The 16,205-nt window shown below is 44.9% G+C and overlaps 1 protein-coding gene across 25 annotated transcripts in view; it reads left to right on the forward strand.

Moving 5' to 3' along the window:
* The window catches only part of SYTL2 (synaptotagmin like 2), a 573,462-nt gene that overhangs the window by 247,140 nt on the left and 310,117 nt on the right, over nucleotides 1–16,205 (forward strand). The window lies entirely within an intron of this gene.

Consider the following 16,205-nt stretch of genomic DNA (forward strand, 5'->3'; position numbering starts at 1 on the left):
AGACACTCGCCAACCTTTCTGGGGAGCACTGCACCGAAGACAAAGTTACACTGTGGCTTTGGGCACCAGGAGGAGGGTGACGAAGCTCCAGGGCTGGGAGAAAACTGAGAATCCCCAAGGAGGGAGAAAACTGAGAAGCCCCAAGACTGGTAGAATATGAAGCCGGCCAAAAGGAGGGAGGAGTGACAACAAAAAAAACACCAAGGTGGGGAGAACACAGAGAAATCCCAAGGTGGGGATTGCAAGGAAAAACCCCAGAGTGGGGATAAACCTGAACAGCACCAGGAAGGGAGCAGTAAGCACCAGAAAGGGGGACGAGAGTGAGACGAGCCCCAGAGTGGGGGTGTGATCGATGGGTCCCAGAGTGGGGAAAAGAGAAATGAAACCTCAGCGGGGGTAGTGAAAGACTGAGCCAACCCATGGTTTGGGGAGAAAGAAACTCTGGTGTGGGGAAAGAACTGAGGTGAGAGACAGAAAGAATCACAGATTAGAAGGAAGAAGGACTTTGATACACCAGAGTTGCGAATGAAAGAGACTGAATGGACACCCTGTGCATGTTTGGGACTGTGACTAAGCCTAGGGGTCTAAGCTCTACTCTACAAAGAAAATAAGTAAAAGGGTGCTCCTCCGGTTGTTCTACATAAATGAGGTCGTCGGTCCAGAATCCTATTCTAACTCTAGTTCTCTCCCTACCTTTACAAAGAAAAACACAATACAACCAAGACATGCTTTGGGCTATTACCTGATTAAAGGGAAGGCAGCTGGTTTCTGGCCTCCACCCATATCTCTCTTTACAATAGGCCCCTCGCCCATGAAAATAATTATTTAAAAAAAACTGTATTTCAGCATTTTAGAGATCATGTTCAAATTAGGACAGACTACCTAACAATATATGCTATATGCAGGTCATTTGGGCAATTTGTGTATCATTCGGTTTGGAGCAGGAGCTGAGGCTACGATATGAATAACTAGTTCAGAGGCAGCCTGTACAGCTCAGAGATGAGAACGCCAAAGGGGAGAAACCTTCAGGTATTCTACTGATGAGTTTAGTTTAGCTCGAGAGCAAGGACTTCTTGTTCTTGGTAGGTTGATCTGGAGCCGAAAGGACGTGGGTTCTGTTCTGTGTCACAGATAGCACAAAATCACTTCCAGTCTGAGGCGGTTCTAGGGTTTCCATTGAATGATTTATGGGACCTATGACCATTCCTATTGCTCTCGACTTGTGTAGAACCTCCATCCTAACCCAGGGGTCCCTGACCCTTGTTAGTAGATACAGAAGATTGACCCCCTACTGTCTAATTCCATCTTCTAGAATTAGAAAAAACTTTTACAGCCTTGAGTGAAGAAGTGTTCCCTTGGCGACCGCCAATTATAGTGTTAAATAAATTTAGCCAAATGCACAATTCGGGGTAATTGTGCTAGGTTGTCAGCATGAGTGTTTCTCCAAAACTGTGTGGCTGCTACACAGATGCAATATAAGTAAAGAAAAAAGGTTTAGAGAGGTTACTCAAATGCGCCAACCGTTTTGAAATATTGTTCAAAGGTGAGTCTGTTATTTCATATTGGAATATATTCCAATATGACATTTTATGTTCATCCAACTAGTTCTGGCAAGTTCAAGTAGATGAATAGTTTAGCATGATAGTTTTATTTTCAAAGAGATAGCCTCTTATTCCAAATTGTGGATAAGGTCCAATGTTGTAGCTTGTTTCTACTTGGTTCAGCGATCCACTGCCATGATAAGAATCTGATTAACTGGATCTTGTTAATCGGATGCTTCTCATGCTAAACTATTCATCTACTTGAACTTGCCAGAACTAGTTGGATGAACATAAAATTTCATATTGGAATACATTTGCTCTCCTGATGAACCCTTGTTAGTAACAATGGGGAAACACGTGTTGTGAGAGATGCAGTAAGGCAAAGTAAACCTGTAAAAATTAAGGATTTTAAAAAAAACTACTTTTTTCAAGAGTTATCACTCCATATCAAGTTGCATTAAGGAATGAATAATCTATGTGGAAATGTATACATCTGTTTGTACTAAGGATATGTGACTAATTTAGGTGGATATTATAAGGTGTGAAGAAAACACCTAATTGCAATACTTTCTTGTTTGTACATCCTTTAACAAATTGTGAAAAAAAAGAAATAACAGACTCACCTTTGAACAATATTTGAAAATGGTTGGCGCATTTGAGTAACCTCTCTAAACCTTTTTTCTTTAATTTAATTCCATCGTCTGCTAGTGTTGAGGACCTACCGGCTGAACGCTTTACCCCACTAAACTCCATCAGGGACTTCCTAACTCTCCCTGCACTATCCAGTGATTAGTGTTCTCATGGGATTTGGGATAGTGCTTTACAAATACCCTGTTTGATTCAGGTACTATCTAACACGCTCACTCTCCTCTCTTGTCTCTTCTACACTCTACCTCACTTCTCGCACCAATACTCTGTCGCCTCTATATTCCCACTCCTCCCAGGTCTTGCCAGCACCCTTTGAGGTCACTCCTCCTTCTATTACTACTCCTTTCTCCATGCTACTACTCCCATCTATCACACTACTCAAACACCCTCCTTTCACCCAGCAACATCAGCTTCATAACCACTCCTTCCACTAATCTTTCTCGACACTCGCCACACACATGCACAACCACACTGCACTACCACTCCCTAGTCAATACCACACCAGCTCCACAGTCTGCTGCTACTTCCTGCTGGTCCCTTGGTTGTCCTCCCCCTCTGACCTCACCTGAAAAAAACTCACACTTCATGCTCTTGCTTTCTGCTTATCCACCTCTCTCTGCCGAGATTGGATCTCTTTCCTGGCAATTCTGGCCCTAGCTTGCTCACTGAGGACTTGTGTTAAAAGTCATAAGCAGTGCATTAAGCCCTGCCTACCTTTTGCCTCGCATGCTCGCCGGGCAACGGCAATTTCAGCCCGTGAAGACAAGTGTACACGTTTGTGTTTCAGGACTCTTTTCAGAGTCTCCCAAGGTAAGCTCTTTAGTGGATGGTGGGTTCAACTCCACTTTAAATCAGTGGTGGTGAAGCGGGCATCTTGGCTGTTGCGCAGGCTTGCTGGTGTTGCTCGGCAGCTGTGCAAAGTCCTCCTCCTCTTTTGCGTATAGAGGCAGTGCCTTTGTGTGGCTGTCTCTTTCCCGTTGCGGAGCACACAGCCACCGGGGCACGGCTGAACCGGCATATTCGCTTCCCTTCCTTTTGATCTCACTCTTTGATCTCCCCTTCTCCCACTCTCCCCGCAACCCCAAATATAATTTATTGGATTGTACTTGAAAGGGGATACTTAACAAAAAAGAGCAATTGCAGTTCTCTTTGCACATTGAACACATTTGGTCTCGGGAGGATAGCTACGGGGCAGTGTGCTCGCCTTGGAAGCAAGACGACACAGAGCAACACAGGTTTGAGCCCCGGGTCCGCGCTTAGAAACCTCTGGGTATTAAGCGCATAAATAACCTATCATATCATATCATTGCAACATCATGTACAATATGTTTTACGGATTGTCCCTTAATTTGATGACCACTCCAATTGGGTATTTTAGACACACTCTGACATCGATTATTGGAAGCCCCATTCGGTTCTAGCAAGAGAAAGTTACTTTCTGAGGACCACAGCTGTTTTAAACTATTCTGGCGACTGCCTTGTATAATTCCTGATGCATTATGACGCTACACGGCCGCCATACGTGATCAGGTGTGAACAGGTGTTTTAAGTCCGTCAAGAGGCTTCCTCTGTTTTTGCTCAAAAAGGGAAACTATAACATTTTCTGAAAGAATCTTTCCCCAGTGTTTGCATCTATTACTGCTATCCTGCTCACTGTCTCCAAACACCAATTGTGGACCACATTTCATATGGCAAATTAGAATAAAAAAAAACATTGTGGGCATAACTGCCCGCTGGTGTTGTCGCATCTGGTGCCTGCAGTCTTTCCTATACATGAACCGCATACCAGTTGCCGAAAAGCCAGTGCAAGTGACATCCGGCGAGCCAGATAGCTGGCCTTTGTACCCTCGGCATCAATGGCTACCCAGCTCCCATTTGGCAGGGTATGGAGTACACAGACTGTAGGTTCCCCTTTGTATTTGCGGGTCATGCTGGCTCTTCACGCCCCCATTGACTGGTGGTAGCTACTTGCGGGCAGGTGACCCAACTCCACGTGCCAATCGTGTTATTGACTTGGGAGATACCCACACTGTACACATACTTCCCTGATATACCCATCCACAGATGCATCGCACTGCCATTCAAAAACTGATTGCATGCTTCGAAAATGAGAAACAGCACAGTTGTTCTTGTAACTCAACATGAAAGCAAACCATGCACACACAACCAGACCTCAACACCACATGACGGCTATCAACCGAAAAAACGCACCAGCGCTCAGTGACCGGTTTCTCCAAACTGAAGCTGCCAATGGCACATCACTGCTCACTTGCTCTTCTCCCGCTCAGTCCGACTAACAAACTCTGCCACCCTCTTTGCATTGACAATCTGCCAGTGTGCCAAGAGACAACGCAGGTGGCAACAGTGCACGATACAAGAACCTTTAGCATAACATAATGTTCACACGCGCAAACCAAATTGGTTGTGTACACATGCATACGCATTGATGAACATACATTTGCGCACAAACTCACCCCACGTTCTCTCATAGTGCTGTGAAAAAAGAACATTTCTATGGGAAAATCTTGTATGATCTAAAAGTACTCCGACTATAGTTATCTGTATGCACACATTACACGGTCAGTTCATTACACCATCTCTAATTAGAAATGGTGGGGAAAAAAGTGTGAGGCATTTTTCCAGGTAATCTTGCCCACGCAATGTGTGCGGCAACACGATGTGTGCAGACTCTGAAAATGTTTGGGGACCACTGGAGGCTATTGTTGGGCATTTGTTGCGAACAGGGAGTTTCCTCTATCGATTAGCATCTGTCCAGTTCTCTCCATCTTGCATTGGGATTTGCATTCACGAGGAGGAAGCACCTGGCTGTGTATATCTCGCGGGTACCCAAGAGGAAATGGCTTTCTGGTGGATCACTTGCGTCAATGTCTTTGATCTTCATTGTATTGAGAAATAATTGCGACAGCACTACATCACTTGGTCATTTACTACTGTGCTCTGTGCCTTCAGATATTTATTTTAACAACTCTGTAACTGACCATAAATGAAACCGTAGTCAACTCCCGTTACAAGGCATTGGCCACAGGAGGTCCTAGGCGTGGCTGTGCATGCACGTCTTGCCTCCCTTTTTTCGACCACCCGAGTCTTAACCCACAGTTTACACGGATTGATTTGAGACTGTCACTTTGTCTCCATGAATCAACTCATGTTTTTGTGTGGGACTGGTAGAGTTCACCATCCATTGCACCACTACTACATAATCAGCATGCATGTTCTACATATGAGTGAGAAATGAGGTTTCCTTTTTAACATACTCATGCACACATCTATCACAAACACCCTAAAAAATGAAAATGAGGCCCACACTCGTTGCTCCCGATGCAAGAGCTCACTACTTTTCAGGCTCTCCTAGAGCAATTGGATGCCATTCTTCTGGTACCTGTGGCTCAGTCAGTCCCGGGGCTGCTAAGCCCGCCTGCCAGACCTCCTCAGAAGGATACCTCCAATGCCCCACACAGGCAAATGCCTTGTCGCAGGAGGTCATCCCCACCCAGACCTCCTCAGCCTTCCCCTACCGTGTTTACTACTCCACGAAGGGATCAGGTTGTTGGGTGTATCGACCCACGTTCAAGTTATTAGGCTGCAACATTTGGTGCTGTGGGCTTAGAAAATCCAAGATGGCTGAAAAGCCCACATTTGCGCCAGAATCCAGGAAAACCGCGCAGTTTTGCGCACACCAAAATGGTTGCCTGACCTGCCACCCACCAGTGCGAGCGTGATGGGCCAGAAGCACCATGAGCGAAATCAGTGCAAAGGAATATGGTGCTGTTCAAAATCTGTTTTAATTAATGTCAAAAATTGCTAAAATCATGGGCACAAAACCACCGGACAAAAAATCCAACTTCTGGTTGGGTGTTCTACATTACTCTACTGCAGAATCCACATTAATACGATATTAGCAAGGATCATATGCTATCAAGTAAAATCCCCTTTTTGAAATGTATTCATTCAAGACAGCTCCCAAAAATGGGTGCTGTACCGGCGCTTGACACTAACCGGCGCTAGCGTTCTAAACTCTGAAAGGAGACCAGTATTTCAGGAGCTGAAAAGGAACCTGAGTTAGCTGGAAACTTCAAAGCCTTGCTGGTCAATGGGAAGCCTTCACACCTCGGAACTCCTCACAAGAAGGCAGTCTGATTCAATTAAAAGTTCAAGAGGCCTCTGTCCATGGGAAGCCTAGACGCCTGCTCTTACCAGCAACAGCACAGGAGATCACATGGTCGTGTTAATCAGATGCAGAGTGGCACCGTGGTCTGCTGACCTCATTCAACACAATAGACTCTTTCTACTGAATAGGATATGCTGATTTGAGGTGTAATTGTCAACAGTTGCTCTGGGGGAAGGTAAGAAATTTGATCTGAGTCAAGCCAAGTTCCCGGGGGTGGGGACAAGCAAATGGGTGTACTGAAGGAGAGGAAAATGTATGTTTTATTAAATTGCTTATAAAATATTGTATTAAGCTGACAGAATGTACAATTTGGGGATTCTTAATATGAGAAATGGACCCACAATTTGAGACTAAGCTCAACGTTGTGGGATGTTCTGAGGCTAAACCCTGGGATTTATCAATATTGCAGACACTGGGTTTATGCTAGAAAAATGAAAACTGAAAAAATGAATAGAGAGGGGGTGTACCTCCGTGGAAGATTTGATGAAAAACCAACATGGCAAAACCCACTAAAAGCGCAAAATGTTGTCGTTTCTGAACCCAAGCTCGCAGGAACATGGGGCTTGAACAGAGAACTGTATTACATTAATCTGGGATGTGTACATGTATCCTTAACAACTTGTGTACCTTGGAAACATGTTTGATTATGAAAAATTGGGTTCTCAGTAAAAGCAAAGGGGTGCTCCTTCAATAGATTGTAAAATGTAGCAACACTCTGACTCACAACTCTGTTCTCCAGTGAGAGCACAGAAAATCCTCTAGCCTATCAGGACCCTTAGTAGGTTGGGCATAGAGAGTTAGCCTTCCACCCACTTTCGAAAGACATAAAAAGAATCACTGAAAGCCAGATAGGGGCTTCACTTTCCACTTTCTTGCGAAGCACTTTGACGGACGACATCCAAATTCAGGCACTATCCAGAGACCAGAACTTAGAAAACTAGACTCCAGAACTTTGAAGCAGAAGGCCTACTGCAAGCGAAAAGTATTCTCAGCTGGCCTTACAATTTTGCAAACTGATTTACCCCAGACTTCCAAGGGGCATATCAGACTAAAACAACCGGGCTGTGCTGTTTGATTCTAGCCAAGAACTTTTGCCAGAACCAGACCGCTGTGCAGTGCCGAGACCAGACCGCTGTGCAGTGTCAAGAAATTTTGCCAGAACCAGAGATCCAGACCAGCAGAGCAGAGCTGACCCAGATAGCTGTGACTTCAGAACCACCCGCTAGAAGTCCAGTCTAAACCCGTTGACCAGATCTTGACGGCCTAGTTAAAATTTATAGTGAGTATCCAGCCAGAACTGTGCAAACCAATCTCTTAGTTTAAAATCTAATTCAAACCATTTCCACCTATTTAGAACTGCATCATAGAAATTGCGTGTTCATTCTGTGATTTCAAAGCTTTGAAAGTCTCATTTGTCATTCTGAGCTTTACTTTATTTCTGAGAATCTACCTCCACTAAATCGTCCGTATCTTTTGAACCACACGTTCTAGGAACGAGATTTAACTTTCATTTTAAAGCTAAGATCCTAGGCATTCCAACACACTCAGAACAACATGCCATACAGTTTTTCTGTAATCGCGATCGACGCACTCAGAAAAAGTGCCACAAATTGCCACAAAGTTCAATTTAACCACTTGTAAAAAAATAGCTGCTTCTTGCTTTCCATTGCTGAAATTCGTTTTCCACCTGATGATCATTCCTGAATAATTGCTAGTGTTGACCTGAACTAATTCTAAGTAGCTGTCACATACCCTGAATCTCCTATAGGGAATTAAAATCATTTTTAGCATATTTTCACTTCTTTGCAAATCACATTTAAAAGTATTTTTACCTGTGTTTTTAAAATCATCCCCGTTGCTCTAAGCTTGCTAGGGGGGAACTGAATTTGTATTGCATTTGATTGTAATCCTGAAAACTGTGTGCTCTCCTTCCATCTCCTTATATTGCATAGGGGGGGGGGGGGTGAATTGTCAAAAGAAAAAGTAATCATATTATCTCTTGTTGAAACCATATCAGTTTATTTCTGTGCTGCATTCTTTTCCATCATTGCATTTCCTTGAAACCATAAAAGTATTTTCAGCTACCTTATCCTTTGTATACCAACTCCTAAGTAATTAAAAAAGTGTGCTAGTGTAATATTATCCATTGTTCATCACTGTCATATTCATAAGTGTGCTATCAAATATTAATTTATTCATAAAAGTGTGATATATATTGTTTAATTTTTCAAATAAATCTTTTAATTTGCAAAACAAACCTACTTCTTGGCTCAGTGAGGTCAGGGGGATTCAAAGAGAGGGGCGTTATACAAGGGTTTATCATCCAGATCTATGAACTTGTGATAAAAATATATAAATAAGGGTTTCCCTTGGGCATCCCAGTCTAGGCATTGACTTAGTTGGAGTGCTGAATTGAAGTCACTTAACAAGGTGGAAGAGGAACTTGATGATTCAGAGCAGGACATTGCTCTGCAGGAAACTCTGTCCATGGTTTCTACTTCTCACAGAAGGGCAGACACCTGGGATACTGACACGAACCAGGATGCTTCAAATAGTCTGGCCCAGCCATCTCCACCGGATGACATTGGGGCCTTCCATGCCATGATGGCTAAAGACTGTCAGGAGTTTGGTCTCATCCCGGAGTAGGAAAAGAAGGACTGTTTCCTGTTTGACCACATGTGGAAGAGGAGAAAGGCGGTTTTCTCAATCCCTATATTGGATCACGTATGGCAGGAGGGGCTCCGTACGATGAGGCATCCGTTTACAGAGCCAGCGGTTAAGGGCTGCTTGGAAAAGAACTTCAGGCTCCGGAATCCACTCTGAGGTGCCTGACATTGCAGCATACCCCAGAATCGGTTGTGTCTGCAGCGGCTAGTCGAAAGGCTCATACCCAGCACAAGTGCACCACTCCTCCCGAGAATGAGAACCGTAAGCTGGGCTTTCGGTAAGAAGGTCCTCACGGTCAGAGCCACTACGGTAAAGGCTGCCAACTCGTTGGCCCTCATGGCAAGGTACGACTGCGAGATGTGGCACTGCCTGGCACCACTGTTAGACCACCTGCCCGGGGAGCAGAGGAATATGGCTATGCTGTTGCGAGAGGGGGAGAAGGCATCGAACCACAGTATACACATTGCGGTTGACCTGGCAGAGACTGGTTTCAAACAGATTAATAATGGCGTGGTTCCCCTGCGTCAAGCTTGGCTTCGCTGCACTGATTTCCGCCTGCAGGTTCAACACAAGGTTGTGTACATGCCTTGTGAGGGGGAACAGCAGTTCGGGGAGAAGATCGACGACGTTTTGAAAAACATGAATGCAGACTCCGATACAGCACAGTCTCTTACAGCCCTACAGGGCAGAAAATCTTTTCACCCCTTTTGCTCCTTTCACAGTGTCTCTGGGAACACACGGTTTTGGCTTCTTGAGACAAGGGATACGGTAGAACCACCAACTACTCCCAAGGTTACAGCCGTTCCTTCCAGCAGGCCCAACAAAGCAAGGAGTACCAAGGCCAGAGGAAAAGGGATCCGCCTCTTCACAAAGAGGCCGTCTAAGCAGGCCTCAACAATGACTGCCACTTGGGCAGTCAGCTGGGAGGGAGGTTGTTCCACATCGATGAGTGGCGTTCCATTACAACGGGCAGATGGGTGCTGGAAGCAGTCCAATACAGCCACTCGTTGGAGTTCAGGTGACTGCAACTCCCTATTCCTCTGGTCAAAACATCTAAGCCTCACCTTCACGTCTTGTGTCAGGAGTTTCATCTCATGCTGCAAAAAGGGGCAATCGAGAGGGTTCCCCCATCGAAGAAAGGAAAAGGTACCTATTCCAGGTTTTTCGTGGTTAAGAAGTCAAACGGAAAATGGTGCCCCATTCTAGATCTGCGGCCACTCAACAAGAACATAAAAAGGCAAAGGTCCAGGATGCTAACGTTTCAAGATGTTATAAGGGCTGTTCAACCCGGGGAGAGTTTGGCGTCTCGCGATCTCAAGGATGCTTACTTTCACATACCGATGCATCCAAGACATCAAACATTTCTCAGGTTCGTGGTAGGCAACAGCCATTACCAGTTTTGGGTTCTCCCTTTTGGCCTAAAGTCGCCTCCCAGGACTTTCACCAAGTGTCTGTCTGCGGGGTCAGCTTTCCTCTGTAGGAATGGACACCATGTTTATCTGTACCTGGACGACTGGTTGGTCAGGGGGACAACTTACCAGCGGACGGTGGAGTCTCTCAACGTCACTATGCTCCTCCTGCAACGTCTGGGCTTCGCTGTCAACTTCAGCAAATCCTTTCTGACGCACTCAAAGGAGTTGGTTTTTATGGGAGTGCAATTCCAGATGGCTCTCAATCTAGTCAAGTCATCGAAGGAGAGAATGTAGAAGCTCTTTATCTGGCGGGCTCTTTTTCACCAGAAACGTCGTTCATGGTCTGCTCATTCATGTCTCTCCTCTGCACCATGTAGTCCTGCATCCCACTCATTCCCAAATGCTGTCTCTTCATGCGGCCAGTGCAGGAATTTTTCACTTCCAGGTGGTCCCAGACCCAGGGCTCCTGGTCGGACAAGGTGATAATGTCCCGATTTCTGGCGGACAACCTACAGTGGTGGATTCATCCTGTCCACGTCGAGCAGGGCATGCCCCTGGTGGGACCAGATTTTCAATTCATTATAGTGACAGACGCCTCGCAGACGGGATGCAGTGCTCATATGTACCATTCCAAGTCAAAGGCCTGTGGTCTTCCACGGAGTTCTCGGTGCATATCAACGTCCTAGATCTGAGAGCAGTACACTGGGCGCTCGAGTTGTTTCTTCATCTCATCCAGGACTCTGTGGTGAGGATTCTTACTGACAGCACCACAACCATGTTCTATCTGCGCAACCAGGGGGGAGCGCACTCACGTCTCCTGTCCCAGGAAGCCCAAACCATCTGGCACTGGGCCATAACCTCACGGGATTGGGATCTTGGTTTTCCATCTGCCAGGGATTAAAAACATACAGGCAGATTCCTTTAGCAGGGGCTCTTCTCAGATGCACAAATGTCAACTGAACTACTCCCAGGTGGTGCAGATTTTCGAGAAATTGGGCACTCCTCCTTTGGATCTATTCGCCAGCCCCGAGAACAAGCAGTGCCTTCATTTTGCCAGCAGAGTTTCTCATCCAGACTCCAAGGGGGACGCATTCTCTTTTCTGTCGATGGGGATGTTCGCCTACGCGTTTCTGCCTTTTTGTCCCTGATAAGGAAAACCGTTCAGATGATTCGCATTGTTCCCTGAAAATTCATTCTCATGGCCCGGCAGACCTGGTTCTCCGACCTTCATCTAGCGAAGGATGACCCTCTTCACCTGGGTTCCCAGCCGGATCTTCTCTCTCAGAACAAGGGGATGGTGTGGCATCTCAATCCAGGCTCCCTCAAATTACCGGCATGGCTCCTGACGAATCAGTTCGGCAACCTAAATATATATCAGATTGTCGCCGCATTTTGGCTGTGGCAAGGGCTCCATCTACCAATGCATCATATGCCGTAAGTGGAAAAGGTTCTGTGTCTGGTGTTCTCAACAACCTTATCTACAGCCATTGCAGGTGTCACGTCAACAACTGCTTCCGTACCTTTTGCTGTTAGCAAAGGATGGTCTCGCAATCACATCTACCACGGTTCACCTAGCGGCGATTTCAAGATTCATGTGAAAAGGGAATTCTATGCCTCCTTTTCAGCAATAGATTAATTACACATTTCCTCAAGGGTCTTTTCAGGACTTTTCCCCCAAAGAAAAAGCTCCCTCCCGTTTGGAGCTTCATCCTTGAGCTCTCAGCGCTCACAAAACCACTGTTTGAGCCTATGTCTACGGCTGCGATAACATTTTTCACTTGGAAGGCAATTTTTCTCGTGGCTGTAACGTCCTCCAGTCGAGTATCAAAGCTGCAGGTTCTGGTCGTTGACACTCCATATATATGCGATTCATGAAGGACAAAGTTCTCTACGAATCCGCACTTAATTCTGAAGATTCCATCAGACTTTCACAAAAACACTACTATTGCCTTACCAACTTTTTTTCCGTAATGCTTTGACTCCAGTGGAAAGAGCCCTGCATTCCCTGGACGTCAAGAGCTTTGAAGTACTACCTGGATCACACTAAGTGGTTCAGAGCATCCAAGCAACTTTTTGTGGCATTTGGCCCCTCCAATAAAGGGAGACCGATTTCTAAGCAAGGCATCTCGCGCTGTGTGGCGTCCATTATTTCTTTCTGCCACACTAAACCCAACAAACCTTTACAGTCGGCTCGTAGGGCTTACTCGACGTGGTCCGCAGCTACTTCAGCAGCTCATTGGGCAGGCATACCGATCAGAGACATTTGCCAGGCAGCGAAGTGGGCAGTGCCCCACATGTTCACCAGGTATTACTGTCTGAATGAACAGCATGCTGAGGATGTACAGGTCAGACGAGCGCTGCTCCAACTCCTGTTCCAGTAAGGTAAGCCCTGCAACTTCCGGGTATTTGGCTCTACGCCTGTCTTCTTGTATTGATTTGAAGTGATGTCCATTTGTTGATCATATTGCCTTATGTCTGTCTGTCTTCTACAAAATCTATTCACAGAATGTGAATCCATGAAAGATCCAATGCGTGAGAAGGGAGTAGTTTCTTACCTGTAACACCAACGCTGGAGAAATGGAATCTTTCATGGATTCACATGCGCCCGCCAGCCTTCCCCTTCAGTCAAACAGTCCCTTGCACATCCTCTTTTTGGAGAGGTTCAAAACTGAGGGGAAGCCACGGGGGCGGAACTATACTTTCGAGGTCCCATTGGTGCAGCCTAAAGCACCCATAACGGCGTTGATGGGACACTCAAGGTATCAACGTTATTTCCATAGGAAAACTACTATGCGAAAATTACTGAGGTTTCCCAGCCTGACGACGGGGAATATTCACAGCATGTGAATCCATGAAAGATATCAACGCTGGAGAAATTGAGTTATAGGTAAAAAAAAGACGACTCCCTTCCCTTAGGCCAGCTGAGGGCGAGGGAACAACAATGTTTGTTTTAAGTGAGAGGACATCATAGTTGATACCACTGGACATAACCTACTTCTGCCTCCAAAGAATAGCACCGTCTCTCGTCTGTCACACAAAAAGGTACACAGAGGTGGCCCTTGAATATAATCTCTGCTTGCCCCCAAAGAATTCTAGTATTGTTTATTCAGCATAACAATTTTTTCTACTCTATCACAAAAAGATGTCACTGTTAATAAATTCTAAAATGTCTCTGCAGCTAGAGTATGTAATCTGATCACATGGCCATTCAGCTACAACCACATCAGATGTATTTTGCATCCAATATAGTCTGCTTCTAGGGGACATGTCCTAGATTATGGTCCCTCTATCTTGCATTCTGGCAATTCTAGCCCTGTGTCTTGAACTAAGTTGGCATGCACTAATAACCACAGTAGTTATAAAATATCCTTTAGGAGGTCTGCCTTTGGTGTGCTTGCACAGTACGAATGTTTGTTTGCATGGGATGGTTGCATGGTTCAAATTTCCCACGGAGCAATTTTTTGCTTGCAGTTTGCTGTTACCGGCACAGTTGGAATTTGTTTACTTATGTATGAATTGTTTAGCATGAAGCTGGCAATCGAGAGTGCAGTGAAGGAGAAGGGTGAATATAGATTGACAGATGGCAAGATCAGACAAATTGACAAGTTTCAACCCGTGGGTCCGAGTTCACGTGCTTTGGATCTTCAATGAGCTATGTTGAACCTGCCTGCAGGCATGCCGAGGTTCGTCCATGCCTCTGGGTTACACACACGCAGTGGTCATGAAGGTGGGAGGCGACAGCCCTGCCTGTCCTCCGGTGGACGGGATTGAAGCAGATGTAAAAGGAAGAGCAGGGTCAAAGTATTGACTGTGTTGCTGATGAGTGGGGGGTAGTGATGCTCCAGCTGCCTCGGTACACACATGAACTGAGGGCCTGGTCCTGACCCTGATGCTAAAGGCGGGCTGCATCTCCACGACGGAGCAGGTAGGCAAATAATATGCAGTGATAGAAGTGTAACAAAAAAGTAGTGGAACTGTGACTCCGGCGTGGGACAGAGTAGGAAGGAAGGGAGCAACGTGCAACACATTTTTCAAGGGTTGCAGTCATGCTGGTTGACAGCCAATTGAGTTGAAACAGACTTCAGTGTAGCTGTAACTGATATCCAGTGGTAAAATGGAGAAGTGTGCTTTAACTTCACAAAGAGCAGTTCCAGAATGGTCAAAATGGTTGCAAAAAGTAGTGCAGCTGTTAACAGTTAAAGATAAAAGTAGTGGAACACTCCTCCCGACCGTTCCCACTCACTTCGACCACGGATACTATGGAGCAGTTTTCTGTAATTTGTGAGATAACATCGATACTTATTTGCACTTGTGGGTGCACCAATTTATGGGATTTACTCTTGCACAGATTCTGTTTGTTGCCTGTTATTTTCTGGGGTTTAACTGTGAGTTGTGTGCTCAAATAACTGAATTCTGCTGGCCTAAATGATCATTTTTAGGTTTCCTTTTGTTTCTTCTCCTCTTTTTCTAGTCTGTTCTTTCTGTTTTTTTCTTTGATTTGTTGTTAAGTACATGTTGACAAGTTAATTTCTGATAACCCAATCTATGATTTCATTTGTGACCTTATCTTGATTATTTGACTTTGATTGTCTTGTAACTTTTGTTTATATAAAAATGAATTCTGCTGGCCTCATCTTCTAGTTAGACTAAACACTTGCTTGGGTTTTATGAAGCCAGGGCCATTGCTCTCGACGAATACTTTCATATTTTCATTTGAAGGCGTGGTCTATGGTTTGTGGGTGACCAAAGGATATGCTCCCTATGGGTCTTCCTCTCTGATTTAGCCCGCCCATATGTAAACGTTATTTATATATTTTTTATATGCCTTCATCTTGCTTTGCCCATGTAGAAATTAAAGCAGTGGGCATTTTTCAGGAGCACAGGTGAGTGAACATTGGTGCTCTTTTCGACCATTGTGCCTGTTTGGATCGAGTTAGTGAGTGCGTCTAGAGCACCAAGAATGTGTAGTCAAATCTACTTGATAGATACTGGCGTTCCAATTATTTCTAGTTGTACTGGAATTGTAAATTATGCTTCACAAGACTTTATTGTTGGTGTAGAGTGGAGTGAATTAAAATATTGCTTTTTGTAACGGGGATTGGTAATGCGCAACATGTGACTGTTCTCGTCCGGTGGGAAGTCGACTGGATACTAGTTCTCGACTCCTAGGAATTCTCTCCCACCCGCCTGCTTGCTAGATGAAAAATATGTTGTTGGGGAATGCCAAATTACTTTTAGAAATAGTTTAGTTGTTGTAGAAATGACACTTCTGATGGTTGTGAAACGGTGTCCTTACCCGTCATTTATTTAATATTCTGTGTACACTGTTGTTAGTTTCTATTCCCACTTTTAACTAAACCTATGTACAATTTAACACACGATGAGGACATCCAGGCCATGCAACATTCCATACGACCCTCCACTTTTGTCCACACAGAGATCATGACCTCCAATTCTACACTTCATTTTTGTTGGTCTTTTGCACCAGCAGGTGTGCCTTTTTGATCCTTGTTGAATACTGATGCAACTATATTTTACTTACAGATGAGTAAAATTCCGAGTTTGCCCAGAGTGGCACTCATTTCCATACTCACCTGTTTAGTCACTGGAGTTTAAATATTTGATGAATAAACTAGGATTGTAGAAAATTGACAAATTTTCTTAGACCTTTTCTTCCAACATTAACAGTAGAAACTCCAGCTGGAGATCCTACCATTAGCATGAAATGACTTGCATTTTTATTTGGCT

The sequence above is a fragment of the Ambystoma mexicanum genome, chromosome 7q, assembly GCF_040938575.1.
Source record: "Ambystoma mexicanum isolate Mex_15411 chromosome 7q, UKY_AmexF1_1, whole genome shotgun sequence".
NCBI lineage: Eukaryota > Metazoa > Chordata > Amphibia > Caudata > Ambystomatidae > Ambystoma > Ambystoma mexicanum.